The sequence below is a fragment of the Saimiri boliviensis genome, chromosome 11, assembly GCF_048565385.1.
Source record: "Saimiri boliviensis isolate mSaiBol1 chromosome 11, mSaiBol1.pri, whole genome shotgun sequence".
Classification (NCBI taxonomy): domain Eukaryota; kingdom Metazoa; phylum Chordata; class Mammalia; order Primates; family Cebidae; genus Saimiri; species Saimiri boliviensis.
This window is the reverse complement of record NC_133459.1, coordinates 37,862,564-37,889,164: the sequence shown is the minus strand read 5'-3', so window position 1 is coordinate 37,889,164 and position 26,601 is coordinate 37,862,564. Positions and strand designations below refer to the sequence as shown.

The 26,601-nt window shown below is 42.8% G+C and overlaps 1 protein-coding gene and 1 non-coding gene across 2 annotated transcripts in view; one reads left to right on the top strand and one right to left on the bottom strand.

Annotated features, from left to right (window-relative positions):
- Positions 1-26,601, bottom strand: part of LOC101042315 (microtubule actin crosslinking factor 1) — a 393,287-nt gene that overhangs the window by 352,974 nt on the left and 13,712 nt on the right. The window lies entirely within an intron of this gene.
- On the top strand, positions 20,725-20,828 carry LOC120366171 (U6 spliceosomal RNA). Its single transcript, XR_005580918.1, has one exon. It is a non-coding gene; the product is annotated as a U6 spliceosomal RNA (small nuclear RNA).

Genomic DNA, 26,601 nt, shown 5'->3' with positions numbered 1-26,601 from the left:
CCTCAGCAGCTTGAGTCAATGCTCTTAACACCTACACACTACACCAAGTGGTCCCCAGACCAGCTGCATCAGCATCTCCTGGGAACTTGTTAGAAATACAATTTCTCAAGCCCCACCCCAGACCTACTGAATCAGAACTGAGGGTGGGACCCAGCAATCTGTGTTTTAACATGCCTTCCAGGTGATTCTGACGCAGGCTCAAGAGTATATTCAACAAGTTATGCTGCTTCTGCTTTTTGTTCTTTGAGCTACACACAAGACAGACAGGCATTCAGGAGGAACTTAATAGTGTAAAAATATTCTGAACAACTGACTGTAGCATAATGTTTGAGTACATGACAATTCTAGAGCCAAATTATGAAACCTAACTCTGCTGCTTACCAGCTATGTGTCCCTGGGCAAGTCACTATGCTCTCCTGTTCTTCAGTTTCATCAAGTGTAAAATCGAGATAAGTCATGAGGATTAAATTAGTTAATTTGACATAAAGCATTTGTAACAGTGCATGGCACCCTTTTTTTTCCCTTTCTTTCTTTTTTTTTTTTTTTATTGAGATGGAATTTACTCTATCACCCAGGCTGGAGTGCAGTGGTACAATCTTGGCTCACTGCAACCTCTGCCTCCTGGGTTCAAGCAATCCTTCTGCCTCAGCCTCCTGAGTAGCTGGGATTATAGGCATGCGCCACCACATCCTGCTAGTTTTTGCATTTTTAGTAGAGACGGGGTTCCACCATGTTGGCCAGGATAGTCTCAATCTCCTGACCTCGTGATCTGCCCACCTTGGCCTCCCAAAGTGCTGGGATCACAAGCATAAGCCACCATGCCTGGCCACCTGGCACTTATTAAGTGCCCTATAAGCTCTTATTAACTCGATCTTTGATCCATTTCACAATTAAATTCAATAAATATTTATTAGGCATCTATGTGCCAGGCACAGTGCTAGGCACATACATTCATCAACATTTCTTGAACTTATCAGTCTTTCAGCAATGTTTATTGAAGCCTTTTTATACACAATACTCTGTGCTATAGAGTATCAGAGACAAAGAATAAGGCATTAACTCTTCATCTAAGGACAGCACAAAGTAGTGGACCAGATATGACATTTACAAAAGTAACTATAACACATATTAGCAAGTGATAAGAATCATAAGATAGCACTGTTTGATAGAAAGAACATGCACTGTTTGATGGAAAGAACATGGCATTTGAGGTCATAAGACTTAAATTTATGCTGGGTATGGTGACTCACGCCTGTAATCCCAGCACTTTGGAGGACCAAGGCAGAAGGATCATTTGAGGTCAGGAGTTTAAGACCAGCCTGGGCAACATAGTGAGACCCATCTCTAAAAAAAACACAAAAATTTTGCTGGGTGAGCCGGGCGCGGTGGCTCAAGCCTGTAATCCCAGCACTTTGGGAGGCTGAGGCGGGTGGATCACGAGGTCGAGAGATCGAGACCATCCTGGTCAACATAGTGAAACCCCGTCTCTACTAAAAATACAAAAAACTAGCTGGGCGTGGTGGCGCGTGCCTGTAATCCCAGCTACTTAGGAGGCTGAGGCAGGAGAATTGCCTGAGCCCAGGAGGCGGAGGTTGCGGTGAGCCGAGATTGCGCCATTGCACTCCAGCCTGGGTAACAAGAGCAAAACTCGGTCTCAAAAAAAAAAAAAAAAAAAAAAACAATTTTGCTGGGTGTAGTGGCACACACCTATAGTCCCAGCTACTCAGAAGGCTGCGGTGGGACAATCTCTTGAGCCCAGGAGTTTGAGGCTGCAATGAGCCATGGTTGTACCATGGCCTAAGCAACAGCAAGACCTGGTCTCTAAAAAAAAATTAAAAAAAAAAAAAAAAAAGATTTAGTTCTAACTATGGGTAACCTCAGGCAAGTCACTTAATCCCCTTAAGCCTCAGTTTCCTCAGTAAAATAGGAGTAATAAACAAAATCTATGAGATTCAAATGAGCTATTATGTGCAAAAACATTTTGTAACAGACTATGTTGTCAGTTATTACTGTTAATTTTAAGTGCATTTCTTTCAATAATATTGTGTCAGTTCAGGAAGATGATATGACTTCTGAGGTAATCAGGAAAGGATCCACAAAAAGTAACATCTGAGATGGACAGGTAAGGATCAAACATAATGTAGAAATTAAAGGAAAATGCAGGCACAGGAAACAGCATGAGCAAAGGCAGAAAAGCTAGAAAAAAAGAAAAAAACAGAAAGCACTAACTGTTCATTTTAGCTGGAATATAAAGAACAGCAGCAGATTTGGGAGACTGAGACAGGCGGATCACTTGAGGTCAGGAGTCTGAGACCAGCCTGGCCAACATAGTGAAACCTCATCTCTACTAAAAATACAAAAATTAACGGGTGTAGTGGGGGCACCTGTAATCCCAGTTACATGGGAAGCTGAGGCAGGAGAATTGCTTGAACCTGGGAGGCAGAGGTTGCAGGAACAGAACGAGACTGTCTCAAAAAAAAAAAAAAAAAAAAGTAGCAGATAACCTTTTTTAAAAGGTCAAGAGTAAACAAGCGAAAAAAAAAAACCTGTTCAATTTCCCTCCATAAGCAAGCATCTTTGGTAATTCAAGTAGGGATAAATGATGAGACAGTTGATTAAAATTAGTTTTAGCAGTTATCTGTGAGTTTGAAGTATCGAGCTCACCTTGTATTCCATATTCACATGGTGATTAAGAGACAGCTATATCATATGCATGGAACATGGAATATCCGTAGTTATCTGTGAATTTGAAGTACTCAGCATGCCTTGTATTCCAGAGTGATTAATAGCCAGCTTTATCATACACACGGAACACAGAGTACCCAAAATTATGTAGTTTGTGCAGAGGGCAATTTGAAAATGATACTGTTACTCCTCACCAAAGGTTCTCAAGATAGCTCATAAAAATTATTTGGCCTTGGGCTGGGCACGTAATCCCAGCACTTTGGGAGGCCAAGGTGGGCGGATCACCTGAGGTCAGGAGCTCGAGACCAGCCTGGTCAACGTGGTGAAACTCCATTAAAAATACAAAAATTAGCTGGGCATGGTGGCACATGCCTATAATCTCGGCTACTCAGGAGGCTGAGGCAGGAGAATCACTTGAATCTGGGAGGCAGAGGTTGGAGTTAGCTGAGATTAAGCCATTGCACTCCAGCCTGGGTGACAGAACAAGACTCTGTCTCCCAAAAAAAAAAGAAAAAAAAAAAAATTATTTGGCCTTTAAAATTTTTCAGTATCATTACTGAAATGAGAGAAAACTGTGTTCATCTAACACCAGTAATTTTTCAAGTGTTTGTTAGGACCTCTACTCAAATACAATATGAAGTACACTCATTTTGTTTCGTTTTGATTCACTGTTTTGTACAAGAAAGTATTTCAACAAGATCCTTGAGTAACAGGTATCACATAATCCAGAACAGTACAAATTTGTTGATATAGAAATTAAAACTTTACCAATAGACTGTTTCAGACATTTTTTAAAAAGTTTTATATGTTCACATAATTGAATGAGATAATGCAATACTTTTAATCTAGAAATTCTTACTTGCTTGCCAAAAAGCATCCAAAGGTTAAAAAAAATATTGGGGCACAATGGCTCATGCCTGTAATCTCAGCTCTTTAGGAGGCCAGGGCAGAAGGATGGCTTGATCACAGGAGTTTGAGACCAGCCTGAGCAATATAATGAGACCTCATCTCTATATAAAATTTACAAATCAGCCAGGTGTGTAACACTCGCCTATAGTCTCAGTTACTTGGGAAACTGATGTGGCAGGATCCATTGAGCCTGGGAGACAGACATTACAGTGAGCTATGGTTGTGCCACTTCACTCCAGCCTGTGCGACAGAGCAAGAGCCTATCTTTAGAAAAATAAAATAAGGCTAAGTATGGTGGCTCATGCCTGTAATCCCAACACTTTGGGAGGCCAAGGCACATAGATCACTTGAGGCCAGAAGTTTGAGACCAGCCTGGCCAACATGACAAAACCCTGTCTCTACTAAAAATAAAAAAATTAGCCGGGCGCGGTGGCTCAAGCCTGTAATCCCAGCACTTTGGGAGGCCGAGGCGGGCGGATCACGAGGTCAAGAGATCAGACCATCCTGGTCAACATGGTGAAACCCCGTCTCTACTAAAAATACAAAAGTTAGCTGGGCATGGTGGCGTGTGCCTGTAATCCCAGCTACTCAGGAGGCTGAGGCAGGAGAATTGCCTGAACCCAGGAGGCGGAGGTTGCGGTGAGCCGAGATCGCGCCATTGCACTCCAGCCTGGGTAACAAGAGCGAAACTCCATCTCACAAAAAAAAAATAAAAAATAAAATAAAAATAAAATAAAATAAAATAAAAAAATTAGCAAGGTGTGGTGGTATGTATCTGTAATTGCAGCTATTCAGGAGGCTGAGGTATGAGAATCTCTTGAACCTGGGAGGCAGAGGTTGCAGTAAATCAAGATTCCAGCCTGGACAACAGAGCGAGACTCTCTCAAAAAAAATAAAATAAATGTAACAAACTTTGAAAGACGTCTATTTTTAGTTAACAAAAAATAAATATAACTCGGTCATGTCAAATATTTTATATTTAAAATCCAACCATGAGTTTTACAGAAAGTCGCATGAGGAAAAAACATGAACTTCCAAGAAACAAGTAAAAGTTCACATTTCAAACTGAACACTCTCATGCTTGTCTTTAATCCACTGTCATACAAGTGCCCCCTACTGTCGTTCATGTTTCATGTTTCTCTAAAATAGATTTTTTTTAAAAAATTCGTTTTTCTCAGGAGGCTGAGGCAGGAGAATTGCCTGAACCCAGGAGGCAGAGGTTGCGGTGAGCCGAGATCACGCCATTGCACTACAGCCTGGGTAACATGAGTAAAACTCCATCTCAAAAAAAAAAAAAATCGTTTTTCTTTAGTCACATGTATATATATAATCTTAGTTGACTAATACTATGATCTTTATTAATTTCATATACAAACAATTCAATTCACTTTTATTATGCTGACAGCATAAAATCATCCTGAGTAGCTTTTGAAAGAATTGGTGTCTAAGAACTGGAGGTACAAAAGCAGGCAATATGAGGGTAGGCCAATTTGCATAGGGGAGTACACTGAGGTAATGTGTCTCTACGTCCATGACACAACTGGGCAAAAAATCCCCGTGACACTGCAGTCCTCTCAGGCACAGAGAACGAACTGAGGACAAACCAGTATAAACCACCCCTTATACCCTATAAACAAACAGGAGAATCCACAGTTGAAGATATAAGAGTTTGGAGGGACTGCCTCTCCTTCTCACCCTCCACCCATAAACACAGGACACAGAAGCTAGGCTCTTGGACTTTTTCAGGTCTAACCTGGAAAAATCATCCAGCAGAAAAACCATAGCTGGATAGTGTCTTTCTTCAGAATTTTGGCAGACATTGTAAGAGCCTGTCTAAGCTATCAAGGCCCTTCTGCTAAGGCTCTTTATACTTGGAACTCTTTGGAGACCTCTCACGTCATCCTGGACATGTTTCCAATGCATGCATTCTGGTGGTGGGCTGCGTTGAGGGGAACCCAGAGAAGAACATGTAGCTCCTTTACTGTGTCAAGTGTCAATAATGGGATATTTGTGCGTGTGTACATATGTACGTATGTGTGTAGACATGGGTATGCACACACATAGGTACGCACACACGTAGGTACATATATCCTAAAAATACTGCCCTGGAAAGCCAGGTTGGCACACAGTTGGCCGTTCACTGTACTCATCACCCCTCAGCCATACAGCAATTCCCTCTCAGCCCCTGACCTATGCAAAACAATCTAACAGTCTAGATAAGACATGTCACCACTCCAAGAATCCCATTCACAGTAGGTGTAAAGGAGAGAGAGAGAAAGAAGCAAGACTAACAAACTGTAAGCACACAGAGTAGTTTAGCACTGAGAAAAATTAGGCTACGAGGCATTTTTTTTCCCCTAGAATTCTGGCAGGTCTGGACCCTCTGTATGGGATTAAGTAGGTCCATCATTCATCAGACTCCTATCAAAATAGGTCCAGAAGCAAAAACCAGAGAGACAAAGTCAACACACAAACAAGGATATTGTTCTACTTCACCTTCCTATCCCCAGCTTTGAAGCCTTTGAATAAACCTTAGAGAAACAACATATTACTATTAAAAATAATCTGGCCGGGCGCGGTGGCTCAAGCCTGTAATCCCAGCACTTTGGGAGGCCGAGGCGGGTGGATCACGAGGTCAAGAGATCGAGACCATCCTGGTCAACATGGTGAAACCCCGTCTCTACTAAAAATACTAAAAATTAGCTGGGCATGGTGGCGTGTGCCTGTAATCCCAGCTACTCAGGAGGCTGAGGCAGGAGAATTGCCTGAACCCAGGAGGCGGAGGTTGTGGTGAGCCAAGATCGCGCCATTGCACTCCAGCCTGGGCAACAAGAGCGAAACTCTGTCTCAAAATAATAATAATAATAATAATAATAATAATAATAATAATCTGGCCAGGTATGGTGGCTCAGGCCTGTAATCCCAGCACTCAGGAAGGCGAGATGGGTAGATCATGAGGTCAGGAGTTTGAGACCAGCCTGGCCAACATGGTGAAACCCTGTCTCTACTGAAAAAAAAAAAAAAAACACAAAAATTAGTCAGGTGTGCTGGGCAGCACCTGTAATCCCAGGAGAGATTTGAACCTGACTATTTTGAACTTAGGAGGCAGAGGCTGCAGTGAGCAGAGATCGCACCACTGCACTCCAGCCTAGGTGACAGAGCAAGACTTTGTCAAAATAAATAAATAAATATAATAAAAAATAAATTAAAATAATCATATTATTAGCAAGCCAAGTATCCATCAACAGATGAATGGATAAATAAAATATGGTATATAGGCCGGGCGTGGTGGCTCAAGCCTGTAATCCCAGCACTTTGGGAGGCCGAGGTGGGTGGATCACAAGGTCAAGAGATCGAGACCATCCTCGTCAACATAGTGAAACCCCGTCTCTACTAAAAATACAAAAAACTAGCTGGGCATGGTGGCTCGTGCCTGTAATCCCAGCTACTCAGGAGGCTGAGGCAGGAGAATTGCCTGAACCCAGGAGGTGGAGGTTGCGGTGAGCCGAGATCGTGCCATTGCACTCCAGCCTGGGTAACATGAGCGAAACTCCTCCTCAAAAAAAAATAAAATAAAATAAAATAAAATAAAATAAAATAAAATATGGTATATATATATAAATGGAATATTATTTAGCCTTAAAAAGGAAGGAAATTCTGGCACATGCTATAGCATGAATGAACCTTGAGGACATTATGCTACATGAAATAAGCCAGACACAAAAGGACAAATATTCTATGATTCCACTTATATAAGGTACATAGAGTAGTCAAATGCATAGAAACAGAAAGTAGAATCGTGGTTGCCAGTAGCTAGGGAGGGGGAAGGTGAATTATTGTTTAATGGGTTTAGAATTTCAGTTTGAGAAGATAAAAATATTCTGGAGATGGATAATAGTGATGGCCGCACAACAATAAAGTGAATGTACTTGCTGCCACGAAACTTACCCTTACAAATGGCTAAAATGCTAAGTTATGTTAGTGTATTTTATAATAAAATCAATCATACTGTTGTTATGAATCCTAATTAAAAAACAAGCTACGATTACATACTATGTGCCAACCAATGTGCTTTATGTATAGTAACTCATTTAACCTTTACAAAAACCCTGCAAGATGGTTATCACCACCAACATTTTGCAAATAAGGAATTAGAAAAAGCACAAATGGATTACATGACTGTTCAAGATCACTGAGCTAGTAAAAACCAAAGCCAGGGTTCCTTTGCACTATAAGATGCTGCTTTCTACCCTAAAGGGAAAATTTATCTGATACTACAAAATAAATTTTAAAAAAAACCTGAAAACCCCTGGAGCAAGAAAGCACATGGTCAGCAACAGAGGTAAAAGGAAGAATGCCCTGTTAAATGTTAGGGGCATGCTCCCTGATTCCACTTATTCTTGTTAAAATTGTTCTGACGATGATATCTAAAAATTTTAAATGCAGCAAACACCTGGCCATGCAAATCCCTAGCAAACTAGGAAAAGCTGTTTGTAATATTCACAAAACCCAAAACCAATATTCCCATAACCTACCATGCAATTCCCTATTTTATAAGACTTTTTCTGGACTTCTCCAAGGTCAAGAAGAAACCTAATAATTCATTTAAGAAGAAGAAACTCTAGAAAAGATGAATACGTTCTGGAGATGTATTATACAGCATGGTGTCTACGGTAATAACACTGTATTGTATACTTGAAATTTCTAGTAGTAAATCTTAAATATTTTCATCACACAAAACTAAGTATGTGAGGTGATATGTTAACTAGCTTGATTTAATCATCTCACAATGTATACATATATCAAAACATCACATTGTACACCGTAAAGATGTATAATTTTTATCTATCAAACTTTATAAAGTTAGGAAAAATAAAAACAGACAAAAAGAAAAAGAAAAGCTAAGAGTTAAATAGACACAACTATACTAAGAATATGTTACAAAATTAAACCCCAGGCCCTCAAACACCTAAGCAAAGCTTCACTACAAACAAAAGGGGTCACAATGACTGCCTCCCCACTGCTCTCTTCCAGGCCTCTGCTCTCACTCCAGATGGATCAGGAACAGGCCAGACTGGAAGGGCAGCTCTTGATTAGAAAAACAAGGGCCGGGCGCGGTGGCTCAAGCCTGTAATCCCAGCACTTTGGGAGGCCGAGGCGGGTGGATCACGAGGTCGAGAGATCGAGACCATCCTGGTCAACATGGTGAAACCCCATCTCTACTAAAAATACAAAAAATTAGCTGGGCGTGGTGGCGCGTGCCTGTAATCCCAGCTACTCAGGAGGCTGAGGCAGGAGAATTGCCTGAACCCAGGAAGCGGAGGTTGCAGTGAGCCGAGATCGCGCCATTGCACTCCAGCCTGGGTAACAAGAGCGAAACTCCGTCTCAAAAAAAAAAAAAAAAAGAAAGAAAAAAGAAAAACAAGTGGCTGTGCAGGTCCACAGGTGGCGCTGCTTGTTTAGCAACCAGCTCCCACCACACTCCATACCCCTGGCTCCAAAGTGGAAGGAAGCAGCAGAGTCTGCTGGTGAGAACAGAGGACAGGAAATCTGGACAGCCAGATTCCTGTCCCAGTCTGTCACTAAGTCAGGGATCAAGGGAGCATCCAGCCAGGTTCCATTCCAAGGGTGGTGTCACTTCCCCCAGGGACTAATAGTTGTTCTCCAGTGGATTTAGGCACAAAAAAGGCTGAGTAGCGGATGTGGCATGAGCAGAATCCACAGCATGTATATCCCCATAAGGGACTAAGCTTCTCTAACTAAGAGAGAGAAGGGGCTCTACTAGTACAGGTCAAGTAGGCACAGCCCAGGAAAGGGATTCAAAACAATCTTCTTAGATCCTGTGTCTCTCCCATGAGAACAAAGAAGCTTGGGTTCATGTACGTGCTTTAATGAAAGCCATTTTGCTGAAAACAAAAGCCTCCTTCCCACCTCCAACACAACAAATGATTTATAGTCATCCAGTGTCTCCTGATACGCAGAAACTACACTATCAAACAGGAAATGAAAAAAATATCCATTTCTTCCAGAAGGAAGGGGAAGGAATCATATCCTTGTAGAGACAGGAAATCAGCTAATCGGGATCCAAGCCATGCTCAGGGAAATGACTACTCAGTTTTCAGTGCAGAGGGTTGTGCAGTTCCTCTCAGGCTTCAGTCACTCCCTAGGTAAGAATTTCCAAGCAGGGCCATCTTGTTATGGAGTCTTGGGTATTTACCAGTTAAATGTGAGAAATAAAGGCACTCCAACGCCTAATGCCAACCAAAAGCACAGCTCCTCAAACTTCCTACTTTTTACTAATGGACACAGGGAAAAGAGCCAAAAAGTAATGCTTGCACAATACCCAGAGAAACCACAGGGACATGTGCCAACAGCTACAGGTGACCCTAATATTTAAAGTCTGCATCCACCCAGTCTGAGGTTGTGACTGGGTGTAGGTACAAACCAGAGGCCAAGACTTTTCTTGGTTGCCAACAGCAATTATCATAACAGCTTTACATTTCTGCAATGCAGGGCTAGGAGGACTCAATGCTTCCTTTTCCACCCCCAAACTAATTCTGAGCCTCTTCCTTTACTGAGGGATACCCCACCATTTGAGGGAAATGGGCAGGTATTTTTGGTCCCTGCTACGAAGAAGATCACAGTGCCTTATCCAAGGTAGTCAGATGGAACACTACTAAATGTTCTCCATGTAAAGGAACCGCAAAACAACTGTTACTCCAAAAATTGTTAGGCAAGCTGGTTGCAGTGGCTCATGCCTGCAATTCCAGCTACTCAGGAGGCTGAGGCAGGAGAAACACTTGAAGGCAGCAGTTCAAGACCAGCCTAGGCAACACTGCAAGACCCCATCTCTTAAAAAAAAAAAAAAAAAAAAAAAACATAAAAATTTTAAATCCTTAGGAAACAAAAATTCCCTATATCAGGCCGGGCGCGGTGGCTCAAGCCTGTAATCCCAGCACTTTGGGAGGCCGAGGCGGGTGGATCACGAGGTCGAGAGATCGAGACCATCCTGGTCAACATGGTGAAACCCCGTCTCTACTAAAAATACAAAAAACTAGCTGGGCGTGGTGGCGCGTGCCTGTAATCCCAGCTACTTAGGAGGCTGAGGCAGGAGAATTGCCTGAGCCCAGGAGGCGGAGGTTGCGGTGAGCCGAGATCGCGCCATTGCACTCCAGCCTGGGTAACAAGAGCGAAACTCCGTCTCAAAAAAAAAAAAAAAAAAAAAAAATTTAAATTCCCTATATCATATTCATGAAAATTCCTTTCTTAATCCATCTCCACTTTCTAATAATGTCTCCCAATTCAATATGCTAGGCATGTATCTGTCTACAGTAAATGCATTTAAAGCTTCCCTCCACTATTCAATGCAACATACATTTATAAACACTTTGAGCTGGACACTGTCCTAAACATCAGAGACGTAAAAATAAGTGAGATGCTTTCGTAGCTCTCAAGGTGCTCACAGTCTATATGCGGGGTGGGGGGAAGGCAAATAACTGTTACTTGGAGGAATCTGACATCAAAAAGGAAAAACAGGAGGTGGACAAGGTGTCTCACACCTATAATCCAACACTTTGGGAGGCTGACGTGGGAGGACAGCTTGAGGCTACGAGTTCAAGACCAGCCTTGGCAACATAGTGAGACCCTGTCTCTACCAAAAATTAAAAAAAAAATAAAACTGAGCTGGGCATTATGGCATGTGCCTGTATTCCTAGCTTACACAGGAGGTGGAGGCAGGAGGATCACTTGAGTTCAGGAGTTCAAGGTTCCAGTGAGTTATGATAATGTCACTGCACCCCAGCCTGGGTAAAAGAGCAAGACTCAGTCTCTTTAAAAAAAAAAAAAAAAAAGTAGGCTTAGAATTCTTCACTTCTTAGCCACAGCATTTAGGGAACATTGGTTTACCCAGCAAAAGGAACCTTTCTCTCAAGGAACCTCTGAAAATATTTTCACTTTCTTCATTCCCAACTTAACACATCCAAATGATGCTGCCCAAAATCTCAAGGATATAAAATAGTATGGCATGTAAAAGCAGGAACAGCTCAACGAAAGAGAACTCTTGAGTCAGCTCTTGTAGGAAGTTCTGCAAAACCGCACCCAGGAAACTTGATCTAAACAATGGGATGAGTGTACTAATTTTCCCCACTGTCAGTACTTCCCAGAGCCAGAGAATGGGACATGTAGGCGGATTTATCTGGAAAGAGAGAAAGGAGTAGAAACCAAAACCCACATCATTCCCATAGGCCAAAACTTCCCACCAAGACAGTCTCAGTACCATCTCAATGTTTAATGTGACTTCATATGGCTACAACAAGTTATTTAGTATTGTTATTGCCTCCAGGCTAGTTACAGCTAAATCATCCCACAAAACATAGGGAGGCATCTAGCCTAATGTTTTTTTTTTTTTTTTTTTTGAGACGGAGTTTCGCTCTTGTTACCCAGGCTGGAGTGCAATGGCGCGACCTCGGCTCACCGCAACCTCCGCCTCCTGGGCTCAGGCAATTCTCCTGTCTCAGCCTCCTGAGTAGCTGGGATTACAGGCACGCGCCACCATGCCCAGCTAGTTTTTTGTATTTTTAGTAGAGACGGGGTTTCACCATGTTGACCAGGATGGTCTCGATCTCTCGACCTCGTGATCCACCCGCCTCAGCCTCCCAAAGTGCTGGGATTACAGGCTTGAGCCACCGCGTCCGGCCTAGCCTAATGTTTTTAAAGCCAAAGCCCGATCACTAGAAATGTATTAGGGTGTTGGCTATTATTTATACTCTGTTTAAAGGACCATTAATCTTCATCTTCTGATAATGAGATATCCGTTCGTGGGGGGAAACGATCAAGTCTGAAAGGGATCTTCTCCCCTTCAGGGGCAGGTACCAACACCTCAAAACAAGACTTTGTGTGAGTCCACATTACTCAGAGAAAAATAAAAAAAATAAAAAAAAAAAAGGAATGGAGTGGGACCTTTCTATTAACGATAAGAATAGATCCTTGTATTAGGAGACCTCAAGACCCCTAAATCGCAATCAAAACATTCTGCCCCCTCTAAGCCACAGTCACAGAAGAGTTAAAACCATCAAACTCCATTTCCTTTCCTCTCCCTTTCAAATCAATTGTGGGAGGGGAGGAGTGGGATAGAAAGATGAACAAGTTACAAAGTTGGGACAGCTAAATGCAGGGTCATCCACTGCATATCTGAGCCTCAGAGATGGGAATGATAACTAACCAATAATGTGTGTGTGGTAGGAGGGTGTCAGTGAAGGAGAAAAATAAGATGGGGTAAAAGGAGGTAGCAGGGGTAGAAACAAGAGGTTTTACACCACTTCAATAGCAGCCTCTACTGGCAAAGGCAGGGAGGTCCGGGCCACCCCTAAGGTCTAGGGCTGGTAAGACAAATGAGAGAAAGGACTACCCTATCCCTTGCCCTACTCTGACTGTCCTGCATTTTTCTCCTGCATTTTCTAAATCTAACCTAAGCCTTTTCTCCAGATTCACTCTAATGAGAAAGTAAGTAGATGGGTGGTATAGTTTTATAGCAAAGAAAATAAATGGCAATTAATAACTGGTTTGCACCAGAGAAGCCGGTTTGTCTAATTAGCCTACTGATTCCAAGAAGCTTCTCTCTGTGGCCCTTTATATTTACGTTTTTAATAAAGCCACATATCGACCTCTCACAAGGTACCATCCTCTCATCCATCCCCTTTTCAGCCCTCCTCCTACACTTACTATCTCTTTTTCCCAACACGAAGTATTGAATCCCACCCACTAAAGGAGAAAACATAACCTGTTGCACAAGTATTTCATTTGCAGACAGTCCTCTCAGGCACACACCCCATCTTGACAGGCAGCCAAGATGATGTCAGCCAGGTAAGTGTTCCCTCAGGCTTCTGGCTCTGAGCACCTGATCTTTAGAAGGGTGTGAAGTACTAACAAAATCCAATCACATCAACATTTACTGACTGCTTGCTAAATGTAGGACACGGTGTTAGGCAAAACTGGGAATAGAAAGAATAAATCATAACCCATGAGCCCAAGCAGCACAATCTAACTGGCCAAATGTGTGAGAAGTTAAATAACAAATAATAAAATACAAGTGATGATACACAGCATTTCATGGTCAACTGGCAAATGAGTGGTAGAAATTAATGCTATGAGTTCTGAGGCAGAACGAGTTATCATGGGTTAGTATGGTTTGCAAAGGATTAATGGAAAAGGGGGGACTTCAACTGAGCTCCAATGATAAGCAAAATTTTACCAGGAGGTGAGGGAAAGACTTTACAGAAAAGGATGCCATGGCAGAAATCATAAGTATCAAATGGAGACTCAAAAGTAAGCCAGCCCAGTGCAGTGGTGCAGTCCTTTAGTCTCAGCTACTCAGGAGACAGAGTAAAGGTGTAAAGGTACAGTTCCAAAGTAAGCCTGGCAAAGGAAAAACCTGGAAGGATACAAACCAAAGTTTGAACAGTGGTTACCCTGACCAGTTGGCCTAGGTGGAGAAAATTTACAAGACTAGAAAAGAGAATCTTTATTTTTTTCTTTGTAATTTTTGCTTAAATATATTACGGTGAACATGTTTAATTTTGTAATAATACAAAAGAGAGTTACATAAACATAGCAGGCCTGTGTTTCTTCCTCTTAAGCACCGGGACTTTATTATTTTTTTTTTTAAGTAACTTTCAATGTCTTACATCTGACTAGGGCCTCATGGTAGGATTGCAACCAGCAGGTAAGAAATGTCAACTGACTTCACATTCTCTTTACCACTCAAAATAGTATCAGCTCAAAGGAACGCAAGTAAAGGTCGTTTCCCTGACCCCTAAAGTTGGCATCATTCCAGAACTAGGAGTGTTTAGAGAAAAGGAGACTCAGGCCAGATAGTTCAAGGAAGTGAAGGAAAAGTATATATTAAGAGCTGGAGTTCTGAAGTCCAACAGAGCTAGATATGAATGGCCACTCTACCCTTCACTAGGTGAGAACTTTAGCAAGTTATTTCACTGGCTGAGCCCCACTTTTCTCCTCTGTAAAATGAGATAATATACTTCACAGGGTTATTATGAGAATTAAGTGGGTTCATATATACAACATGCTTAACACATTCCTGGCACATAGTAAAAATTAATGAAAGCTGCTATTATATTATTAAATCATTCAGCCCAGAAACGGAAGGCATCTCCCACCAAAGCTACACACCAGGTCCACCTCAGCTCCTTCCTAAATGCTGCCCCCCATTTCCCCCCCGCCGCTCAAAAAAATGCAGAATTCGAAGGACAAGAAGAGCTTTTGTTTTCTTTTTCAGACAGAGTCTGACATCTAGGCTGGAGCAGAGTGGTGCGATCCTAGCTCACCACAACCTCCGCCTCCCAGGTTCAAGTAAGTCTGCTGCTTCAGCTTCCCAAGTAACTGGGATTACAGGCATGCACCACTACACCTGGCTAATTTTTGTATTTTTAGGAGAGATGGGGTTTCGCTATGTTGGCCAGGCTGGTCTTGAACTCCTGACGTCAGGTGATCTGCCCACCTAGTCCTCCCGAAGTGCTGGGATTACAGGCATGAGCCACCATGTCCAGCCTAAATTGTATATTGTAAAAAGAAATTTTAATCTAAAGTTAAAACATGGATTATTTAAAAACAGACAGGACCTGGCTATATGCACACTTCCTTCACTACTAATTCTCATCTCCCAAAGGTAAGAATGCAATTACGGAAAAGGACAGAATGATCAAGCCAGGGTCTAAATCCTTTTGAATCTGGTGTATCTGCTTCCCTAACCATTCACTGAATAAATGGAAGGAAGAAAAGAGAACTCCTGGATACTGAGTATCCACTGTGTGTTTCACACATGCTAGGTGCTAATTCACATTATCTAATTCAAATCTCACAATATCCCTGCAAGGTATGAACTGTTTTCCCCATTACTAATGAGGAAATCAATGTTTAGAAAGGTTAAGTTGCCCAAGGTCATAAAGCCAGGAAGGGGCTGAGCCAAGATTCAAACCCCTTGCTCTTAATGACACCAACCTGCTTAAACAAGTACTTCTGAACCAATTCCCTAGGTATAATTTTCTTCCAACCTTTGATTGAAGTCACGTGTTGAATGAGTCACTGAAGAAACTTTATAAATCTCATCTAATCCCTCCATTTTTGTGGAGTTTTTCATTTTTTGTATTTTTTTGTTTAATTGCTTTTCTTCAAGTTTGATAATCCCTCCATTTTTATAATAAGAAAATGGGCCCAAAGATGATAAGTGACTTGACCAAGGTCACAAATAAATTAGTGGCAGAATCAAGTATCCAATCAAAGTTGCCTGATTCCATTACACCACATAAGTTTGACAGCAATAGCAATACGTGAAAAATAGAGCACAGATGCTGGAATCAGAGTGCTCCGGTTCAAATCTTGATTCTTCCATTGACTGGCTATGTGATCTTGGGCAAGTCACTTAACCTGTCTGTTCTGTTTCTTCATCTGAAAATGGAGATAATAATATTTATTTCACTTGGTTGCTCTAAGCACTGAATGAAATAATATATGCATAAAGTACATAACAATAATGCCTGGCACATTATTAAGTACAAGATGTGTTAAATGCTGCTACTATAACTATCATTAAATAATGCTAGGCAAAACACCAGAGTATACACACACTACAGCTTTATAAAACTGCAGATAAATGTACTTGAGAGATAATGAAAAAGAAAAAGAGGAAGAGGACAAAGTCTCTTTATTTCTGCAAATCTGCCTAATTTAATTATTAGTAATAACACTTATTGAATATGCTAGGCTGTGCTAGGCTCAGTGCTTAACATGTTACAGACATTACTAAATTTCATTAAATCCAAAAAATACTTCCAGTTGCAAAACGCACCATGTCATTTACTCTCCCCAACAACCCTATGAAATAGGGAGTTCTTATTATACAGATGAGAAACTGTCACAGAGAGTTCAAATAATTTATCTAAAATCACAAAGGTAGTAAATGGACAAACCAGGTTTCAATCCCAGGTCTGTCCAATTCCAAAGCCCCCTGCACTAATCATCTAATCACAAACTTGGTGCTTCTCAAACTTTAATGGGCACAGAATCAAATTAAAGAACCACCTGGGGACCTGGCATAGTGGCTCATGCCTGTAATTCTAGCACTTAGGGAGGTCAAGGTGGGCAGATCACTTGAGCTCAGGAGCTTGAGACCAGCCTGGGCAACAAGGCAAAGCCCCGTCTCTACAAAAACAAATACAAGAATTGGCCGGGCGCAATAGCTTATGCCTGTAATCCCAGTACTTTTGGAGGCCAAAGTGGGTGGATCAGGAGGTCAGGAGTTTGAGACCAGCCAGTTCGAGACCAGCCTGGCCAACATGGTGAAACCCTGTCTCTACTAAAAATAACAATTAGCCAGGCGTGGTGGCATGCGCCTGTAATCCCAGCTACTCTAGAGGCTGAGGCAGGAGAATTGCTTGAACCCTGGAGGCAGAGGTTGCAGTGAGCCGAGATTGCGCCACTGTACTCCAGCCCTGGGCGACAGAGCAAGACTGTCTTGGGGGGGGGGGGGGGGACAAGAATTAGCCAGGCATGGTGGCACGAGCCTGTAGTCCCAGCTATTTGGGAGGCTGAGGTAGGAGGATCACATGAGCCCAGACTGCAGTGAGCTGTCATTGCACCACTGCACTCCAACCTGAGCAACAGAGTAACACTCTGAAAAGACTCAAGAAAAAATTAAAAATCACCTGGGAAGGCCGGGCGCGGTGGCTCAAGCCTGTAATCCCAGCACTTTGGGAGACCGAGGCAGGTGGATCACGAGGTCGAGAGATCGAGACCATCCTGGTCAACGTGGTGAAACCCCGTCTCTACTAAAAATACCAAAAACTAGCTGGGCGTGGTGGCGCGTGCCTGTAATCCCAGCTACTCAGGAGGCTGAGGCAGGAGAATTGCCTGAACCCAGGAGGCGGAGGTTGCGGTGAGCCGAGATCGCACCATTGCACTCCAGCCTGGGTAACAAGAGCGAAACTCCGCCTCAAAAAAAAAAAAAAAAAAAAAAAAAATCACCTGGGAATCTTGATAAAATTAAAATTGATTCAGGCAGGGCACAGTGGCTCACATCTGTAATCCCAACACTTTGGGATGCTGAGGCGGGTGGATCATCTGAGGTCAGGAATTCAATATCAGTCCAGTCAACATGGTAAAACCCCATCTCTACTAAAAAGACAAAAATTAGCCAGCTGTGGTGGCATGCACCTGTAGTCCCAGCTACTCAAGAGGCTGAGGCACTAGAGTTGCTTGAACCCAGGAGGCAGAGGTTACAATGAGCCACAATCACACCACTGCACTCCAGCCTGGGCAACAGAGTGAGATTCTGTCTCAAAATCTAACAAGCTCTCAGGTGCTGCAGATGCTGCTGTTCCTTGGACCACCACTGCATGCAAAGTTATTCTATTCTGCTTCTGATTCCTAAAAATCCCCCTCCTTCTGTATCACCATCTCCATCCTTGATCTCAGTGATCAGCTAATGAAAAACACCTACTCCCAAAAGACTGCGAAACCTCCTAATTAGTACTTTGTTTTTCTGCCACTTTCACTATTCTCTCCTCTCCCCTCCTTGGCCCACTTAGCTGAGACCCCACCCTCCTTTCTAAGGCAGGCTACACAAAACTACCTAACAGGAAGCTAGCAGGGCATTCAAAATGAATGGCTGTGGTATCTAAGGAAAACTAAGGAAACTACGTTAACCTTGGATGATATGCGGTTAACAAGGTCCAATTCAAAATCCACATCACCATTGTGACTCTGAATGGCAAAAATGCTTCTGGAATAAACTGGAAACTAAGGATTATTTACTCTCATCATTTCTCCAAAGGTGAGTGTGCCCTCTCCCCACCCCGACTCTCAGCTTAGGTCTCTGAGCAACACAGGTAATTATGATCTACCCACTTACTAGAACCGCTAATTTCAACTGGGTTTAGTCCTGTCCTCCTCTTCCTGCCCCACATTTTAGACAGAGTTTTTGTTTGTGCTCTTAGTGCTTAAGAGTACCACCGGCTGGGCATGGTGGCTCACGCCTGTAATCCCAGCACTTTGGGAGGCCAAGGTGGGTGGATCATGAGGTCAGGAGTTCCAGACCAGCCTCACCAAGATGGTAAACCCCATCTCTACTAAAAATACAAAAAATTAGCCGGGCGTGGTGGTGGGCGCCTATAATCCCAGCTACTCAGGAGGCTGAGGCAGAGAATTGCTTGAACCCAGGAGGCAGGGGCTGCGGTGAGCCGAGATCACCACTGCACTCTAGCCTGGGTGATAGAGCAAGATTCCATCTCACATAAAAAAAAGAGTACTACCAAACACAGAAGTGGCTGCACTGCCCAAGAATGTTACATAATCACCTTCCTATAGTTGTTCTGGATCCCTGGTTAAAAAGAAAGTCTGATTAGCCGGGCTTGGTGGCAGGCGCCTGTAATCCCAGCTACCCGAGAGCCTGAGGCAGGAGAATCACTTGAACCCAGGAGACAGAGGTTGCAGTGAGCCAAGATCGAACTACTCAAAACAAAAACAAAAACAAAAACAAGTCTGAAATCTGAATTATATGTAACTGAGTGGGAATATGTGCAACACAGGATTATTTTTTTTCCTCAAGAGCCCTACAGACACAACCCCCCTGCTCCATGGGTTGTCTTAAGTTAAGCAATTTCTGTAACTCTACTGGAATAGTTGAAATCAGAACATTTTCAAGAATAGTCTGACCTAGGAATCTTAAAGCAACCCAGACCAAAAAATCCAAAACTTTCCAGTGCCTTAAGGTAAAAGAGGGTCAAATGAAGTTAATCAGGCCTGTGTTCGAAACCCAATTCAGTCACTTACTGAAACTGTGTGATTTAAGTTCCTTAAGCCTCAGTTCCCTCATTTGTAAAATCTAGTAAGGTTACTGGACTATCATAGGATGTCATTTATGACAATTAAATAAGACTGGCCAAGGGAGGTGGCTCATGCCTATAATCCCACCACTTTGGGAGGCTGACACAGGTGGACCACATGAGGTCAGGAGTTCCAGATTAGCCTGGCCACAATGGTGAAACCCTGTCTCTATTAAAACTACAGAGTTAGCTGGGAGTAGTGGCGCACACCTGTAGTCCCAGCTATTTGGGAGGCTGAGGCATAAGAATCGCTTAAACCCAGGAGGCAGAGGTTGTAGCGAGCCAAGATCGTGCCACTGCACTCCAGCCTGGGTGACACAGCAAGACTCTGTCCCAAAAAATAAATAGATAAATAAAATAAATAAATAAGGCAAAGCCGGGCACGGTGGCTCAAGCCTGTAATCCCAGCACTTTGGGAGGCCGAGGTGGGTGGATCACGAGGTCGAGAGATCGAGACCATCCTGGTCAACATGGTGAAACCCCATCTCTACTAAAAATACAAAAAATTAGCTGGGCATGGTGGCGTGTGCCTGTAATCCCAGCTACTCAGGAGGCTGAGGCAGGAGAATTGCCTGAACCCAGGAGGCGGAGGTTGCAGTGAGCTGAGATCGCGCCATTGCACTCCAGCCTGGGTAACAAGAGCGAAACTCCATCTCAAAAAATAAATAAATAAATAAATAAATAAATAAGGCAAAATACCCGGCATATAGTAAGGGCTCAATATGTATTAGCTTCTTCCCTTTTGCTTCCCCACCCCTTTTCATAGAGATCACAGTTAAGTCTATAATACACATTAGTACCAAATCATATAAAAGAACAGTGATTAAGCATGGTTTAATTTTTTTTAAACTCACTTACCGGTAAGGAGATATGGCTTTACTTTGAGCAAGTTATTGTTCCTTTCCATGCCTATTTTCCTTATGGGGAACAAGAGTGAACTAACTTAACATTTCCAATTCATTCATTCAATATTTATTGGAGCAGCTACTTTATACCAGACACTCTTCTAGATGGTAGGGGAATGAGTTAATACACAAATAAAAACCTCTATTCTTTTTTTTTTTTTTTTTTTTTTTTTGTATTTTTAGTAGAGACGGGGTTTCACTAAGTTGACTAGGATGGTCTCGATCTCTTGACCTCGTAGTCCACCCGCCTCGGCCTCCCAAAGTGCTGGGATTACAGGCTTGAGCCACCGCGCCCAGCCAAAAACCTCTATTCTTAAGAAGTCTGCATTCTAGTGCTCACTTCAGCAGCAAATATACTAAAATTGGAACAGCAGAGAGATTAGTGTGGCCCCTGCCCAAGGATGACACACAAATTCGTGACATGTTGCGTATTTTTAGAATATAAGACCTGCTATTTGATAGCACAAAAGGGTGACTATAGTTAATAATGTTACTGTACATTTTAAAATATAGTGTAATTAGATTGTTTGCAACACAAAGGATAAATGCTTGAGGGGATAGAGACCCCATTCTCCATGATGTGCTTATTTCACATTGCATGCCTGTATCAAAACATTTCATGTATCTCATAAATACATAAACCTATTATGTACCCACAAAAAAAAATTTTTTTTTTTTTTTTTGAGACGGAGTTTCGCTCTTGTTACCCAGGCTGGAGTGCAATGGCACGATCTCGGCTCACCGCAACCTCCGCCCCCTGGGTTCAGGCAATTCTCCTGCCTCAGCCTCCTGAGTATCTGGGATTACAGGCACACACTGCCATGCCCAGCTAATTTTTTGTATTTTTAGTAGAGACGAGGTTTCACCATGTTGACCAGGATGGTCTCGTGATCCACCCGCCTCGGCCTCCCAAAGTGCTGGGATTACAGGCGTGAGCCATCGCGCCCGGCAAAATTTTTTTTTTTTTTAATTTTCTTTAAGAAGTGTGCGTTGTACGGCCAGGCGCAGTGGCTCATGCCTGTAATCCCAGTACTTCGGGAGGCCGAGGCGGACACATCACGAGGTCAAAAGATTGAGACCATGGTGAAACCCCGTCTCTACACACACACACACACACACACACACACACACGTGTGCACCGAAGTAGGAAGACTCAGACAACAAGCAAAATAAATAAAATATGTTACATGACAACAGGGAGTTTCAGGAGTCAGGTGAAATAGAATTATAACATTCCAAAGGGGAAAGTGAATTTGAGAAACGGAGGTTAAAGGCTTATGCAGTTTTAAAATCCTATGAAATGGAAATTAGAAAATGGTATACCGGGCGCGGTGGCTCAAGCCTGTAATCCCAGCACTTTGGGAGGCCGAGGCGGGTGGATCACGAGGTCGAGAGATCGAGGCCATCCTGGTCAACATGGTGAAACCCCGTCTCTACTAAAAATACAAAAAATTAGCTGGGCATGGTGGCGCATGCCTGTAATCCCAGCTACTCAGGAGGCTGAGGCAGGAGAATTGCCTGACCCCAGGAGGCGGAGGTTGCGGTGAGCCGAGATAGCGCCATTGCACTCCAGCCTGGGTAACAAGGGCAAAACTCCGTCTCAAAAAAAAAAAAGAAAGAAAGAAAATGGTATAAAGGGCCCTTATTGGCTAGGTGCGGTGGCTCATGCCTATAATCCCAGCACTTTGGGAGGCTAAGGTGGGCAGATCACCTGAGGTCGGGAGTTTGAGACCAGCCTGACCAACAGAGAAACTCTACTAAAAATACAAAATTAGCCAGGCATGGTGGTGCATGCCTGTAATCCCAGCTCGTTAGGAGGCTGAGGCAGGAGAATTACTTGAACCTGGAAGGCAAAAGTTGTTAAGCCAAGATGGCGCCATTGCACTCCAGCCTGGGCAACAAGAGCAAAACTCTGTCTCACAAAAAAAGGGGGGGGGCTTTATTATATTCTGTACATTACAATTCTCCATCTGATAGCAACACGTTGGTCTTAAACTCTCAGAAGGATAGATTATATATTTAGTATACAGGAAGCATTCAATATCTTAGACTGTATCCTAGATAGGTGAAAAGCTAGCCATATATTCAGATTAAAGAGTCAGAGCTCTAAAAGGGACCCCAGAAGAACATCTGGTTCAGTTTTCCGGTTTTAGCAAATGAAGAAAGAATTAAGCTATCCATGAGAGTGTTCTATATTCTCCTTGAAATTCTTCAAGAACAAAAATGGCATACCATCCTAACAGTTTAAAGTTATTGCCGTTAGGCTCACTGGAATTTCTCCCATAATTACCTAATACTGTATTATCTTTAGACACAATTTCATGAAGTAAACATGTATAACAAATCTGTGTGCACAGCATTTATTCATCAAACATTTCTCCAGCGCCTGTACATGCCAGGCACTGTCCTATAGCTGGGTACAGAGCTTCAAAGCATAAAGAAGAAATAACCATATATACAACCAAATCACCATTCTCTGTGATATGCATATCAAAAAAATATACAACCTACAGAGGTAGCAGGAAGCAAAGAGGATTAACCATGTGAGAAGAGAAGGTCAGGAAACGCTTCCCAACAGTAACATTGTCTGAACTGTGCTTAACAAAGATAAACTGGAATATGCTGGCAGGTGGGGCTAATAGGTAAAAGAGAAATTTTAAGCAGAAGGAAAAGCGTGAGCAAAGAAAACCATAAAGATGTTCTCTAGCCTGACACGCTAAGGAAGCTGAGCACAGCTTTGTCCTGAACAAGAGAAAAATGCAAGGAAATTAACAGTAGTAGGCAGGGATTAGACCACCACAGACTTTTTGTTGTATGCTTGGACTTTATATAGTATAGGTAACAGCAATCACTGAGGAGTCTTAAGCAGGGAACAGATAAGATTTGTTTTGTACTTTTGAAGGTTTTTTTCTGGTAAGAATGTAAAACATTGATGGAGAAAAAAGAATGAAGTCAAGGCCTGGCGTGGTGGCTCATGCCTGTAATCCCAGCACTTTGGGAGGCCGAGGTGGGTGGATCACGAGATCAAGAGATCGAGACCATCATGGTCAACATGGTGAAACCCTGTCTCTACTAAAAATACAAAAATTAGCTGGGCATGGTGGCGCATGCCTGTAGTCCCAGTTATTCGGGAGGCTGAGGCAGGAGAATTGCTTGAACCCAGGAGACAGAGGTTGCGGTGAGCCGAGATCGCGCCATTGCACTCCAGCCTGGGTAACAAGAGCGAAACTCCGTCTCAAAAAAAAAAAAGAATGAAGTCAGACCAGTTGAAATCAATCACAGCAGTCCAAGTAAGAGAAAATAAGACCTTGGACTCATGTATTAGCAGTAGAGCAGAATGGAGAGATGACAGATGGAGAGAGATACAGGAGATGGAATTAACAGGACTTGGTGAAAGATTGGCTGCCCGGGCAGGATGAGGGAAAGGGAGGATACACTCATGAAGCCCGGTTTCTGGCTTGGGCCACTGGATGGATGGGAAAAGCATTCACTAAAATTGGGAACATACAAGAAGAGGCAGTCCAGGAGCAGGGAGGGGGACAACAATGCCCCTTTTGGACATATCAAGTATATGACATCTGTGGGACAACCACATGGAAAAAAACATTGTGAAAGGTGCTGGAAATTGCTGAAAACACTAATAAATACAACAATCAGCATCATTTGCAAAGAGGCTCGATTCATGAAGTGTATCATATGCATCTCATCTGACACAATCTAGACCTTCAAAGAGATCACAATACAGCGGGGAAGCTCAGACAAACACATGAAAAGTAACAACAACAACAAACTAAGACATGTTATAAGGCAATTTTGGCTTAAGGAATTACAAAAATTACAATTATAACACTTGTTATATTTAAAGACCATAATGAAATCACCACTTACGTTTTCCAATCTCTAGAACTTTTTTTTTTTTTTTTGAGACGGAGTTTCGCTCTTGTTACCCAGGCTGGAGTGCAATGATAGGATCTCGGCTCACCGCAACCTCCGCCTCCTGGGTTCAGGCAATTCTCCTGCCTCAGCCTCCTGAGTAGCTGGGATTCCAGGCACACGCCACCATGCCCAGCTAATTTTTTGTATTTTTAGTAGAGACGGGGTTTCACCATGTTGACCGGGATGGTCTCGATCTCTTGAACACGTGATCCACCCACCTCGGCCTCCCAAAGTGCTGGGATTAAAGGCTGAGCCACCGCGTCCAGCCCCTAGAACTTTTATTTATTTAACTTTCCATATCATCACAAGCCTATTTATTGAATATATTATACATCTTTTCAAGTCAGAAAAGAATCAAAAACAGAGGAGGAGAAAAAGGGATGCTGGAGTTTCGGCTCTGCTATCAGACAACATATGTAGGCGAAGGCAAAGGGAAGCAACTAATGACAGCAACAAATACTATTTTCTGTGTTTATTAGCCCCTTACTAACACAGCACCTGTGCCACAGCTACACAAGATACTGTGTCTTATCCCTTCACAACCGCATATTCATGCCAAGACCTGGACCATTCCCTCCACTGCCTCACTGCTTTCCAGGTACTTCCCACAGGATAATCAGAGAAAGGAGGCCTGCGAGATGGGAACCTAATGCTCCATCTATCTTTCTCTCCCACAGGGAAGGTAAAGAAAAATTCCAGCCCTTGGCTGTTCCTCATTCTTCCTAATAAAGGCAGTGTTACATGAATACTGTTATTACACTTACTAACAATAAGAACAAGAATGAAAACAATGAACCAGTCCTCTGAAAGGTATGAGGACCTCAAAGTACCCCACCTACACTGGTCCTTGTTTTCCATTTGGGAAACCAACAAAGGCTGGGACAGGTCCTACATTCTTCCCCTCTAGAGGTGACTCAGGCCAGGCCAGTTAGCTTGTTTCCAACCCTACACTGATCCATGCTCAGGCTGCAGTTCGCTTTGGCTGCTGCTCTGTCTGTGATGTTTGTGAGCACACAAGCATTTGCAGTAGGTCTGGAATAAATTTCCTCAAGTTACAGAAATCACTGTACCAGAAGAGCCAAGCCTTCCAGGTACTCTCCCTGCTGGAAACTGGACCTCCCACTTCAGTGACAGTTCACCACTGGAGAGCAAGGTCCTGTAAGGATTCTGCCCCAGATGTATAGATAATACGGCAAAAAGGTCCTGCATGACTGGAAAGGATATCAGAGATAAATTACCTGGCACCAAAGGGCCACAAGTGGCAGCTCTCTGCCATCTTAGTTGGAGGTGAAGATGATGTTGTCTCTGTTAATCCTCTTCCTCACTGACTACATGTCCTTTTAGGCTATCTTCTACTGTGAAAATGATAGCTAAATGAGTAATCATGCATTATTTGTTCAACTGCTTACACATTCTTTATTGTCTGTAGTCATTTGTAATGTGTATCATATACTGTAAACTCCTAGAGGACAGAGGGTTTATGAACTCTCAAGTGTTATATACTACACTACATTCAAAGAGGCTCTTAACAGACATTTTTGCCGATGATGATAACAATAGTAGAGGGAGTCTATAAACACAAAGGGGTATGGCAATACATGAAGCCACGGCAAGGGACACACAAGTGCACACACACACACCTCTTGCAGGTTGAGAGAAATTGTACTGGACAAGCCAAACCAAGGAGTGAAACAAGATCAAAGATTCCCCAAATTAGTGGAGACGTATCTTCCACTCCCCATTGTGACTCATGGCAAGTTTATCTGATACAGAGTACAACTTCACAAAACAAGGAGCAGAAAACAAGCCCCACTATAGTGAACATGGCAATAAACAACCAACGATGTGGAATGTGCCAATGGGGAAGAACGATGTCAATTCTGAGCTGGCCCTAACACATTAGGAAATACCCTGTACACTGGAATAAAAGTGAAAAAAAAAACAAAAAAAAAAAAACAAGCCAAGTAGAGGACAAAGGGTAACTAATACTCCTTTTAGATATAAAGGTCAGATAAACTCTGAAGGACACTGTCACATCTGAAAGGTAGTGATTATACTGAACTTGTTAAGGTGAGGCAGGTAGGGCTCTGAGTCTTAAGAACAAATCTATACTTCGTTGCCTGCCTGACAAAATAAACAAGGAGGCTGCATTTTCCACAACAGCTCCTCTCTGTCCAGTCGTGTAAAAACCCAGGTCTTCATAAGCCTAGTCCAAATAGAATTGGGTATACTATGTAACCCATGGAAAGCAAACCTCAAAAATGTTTCTAAGC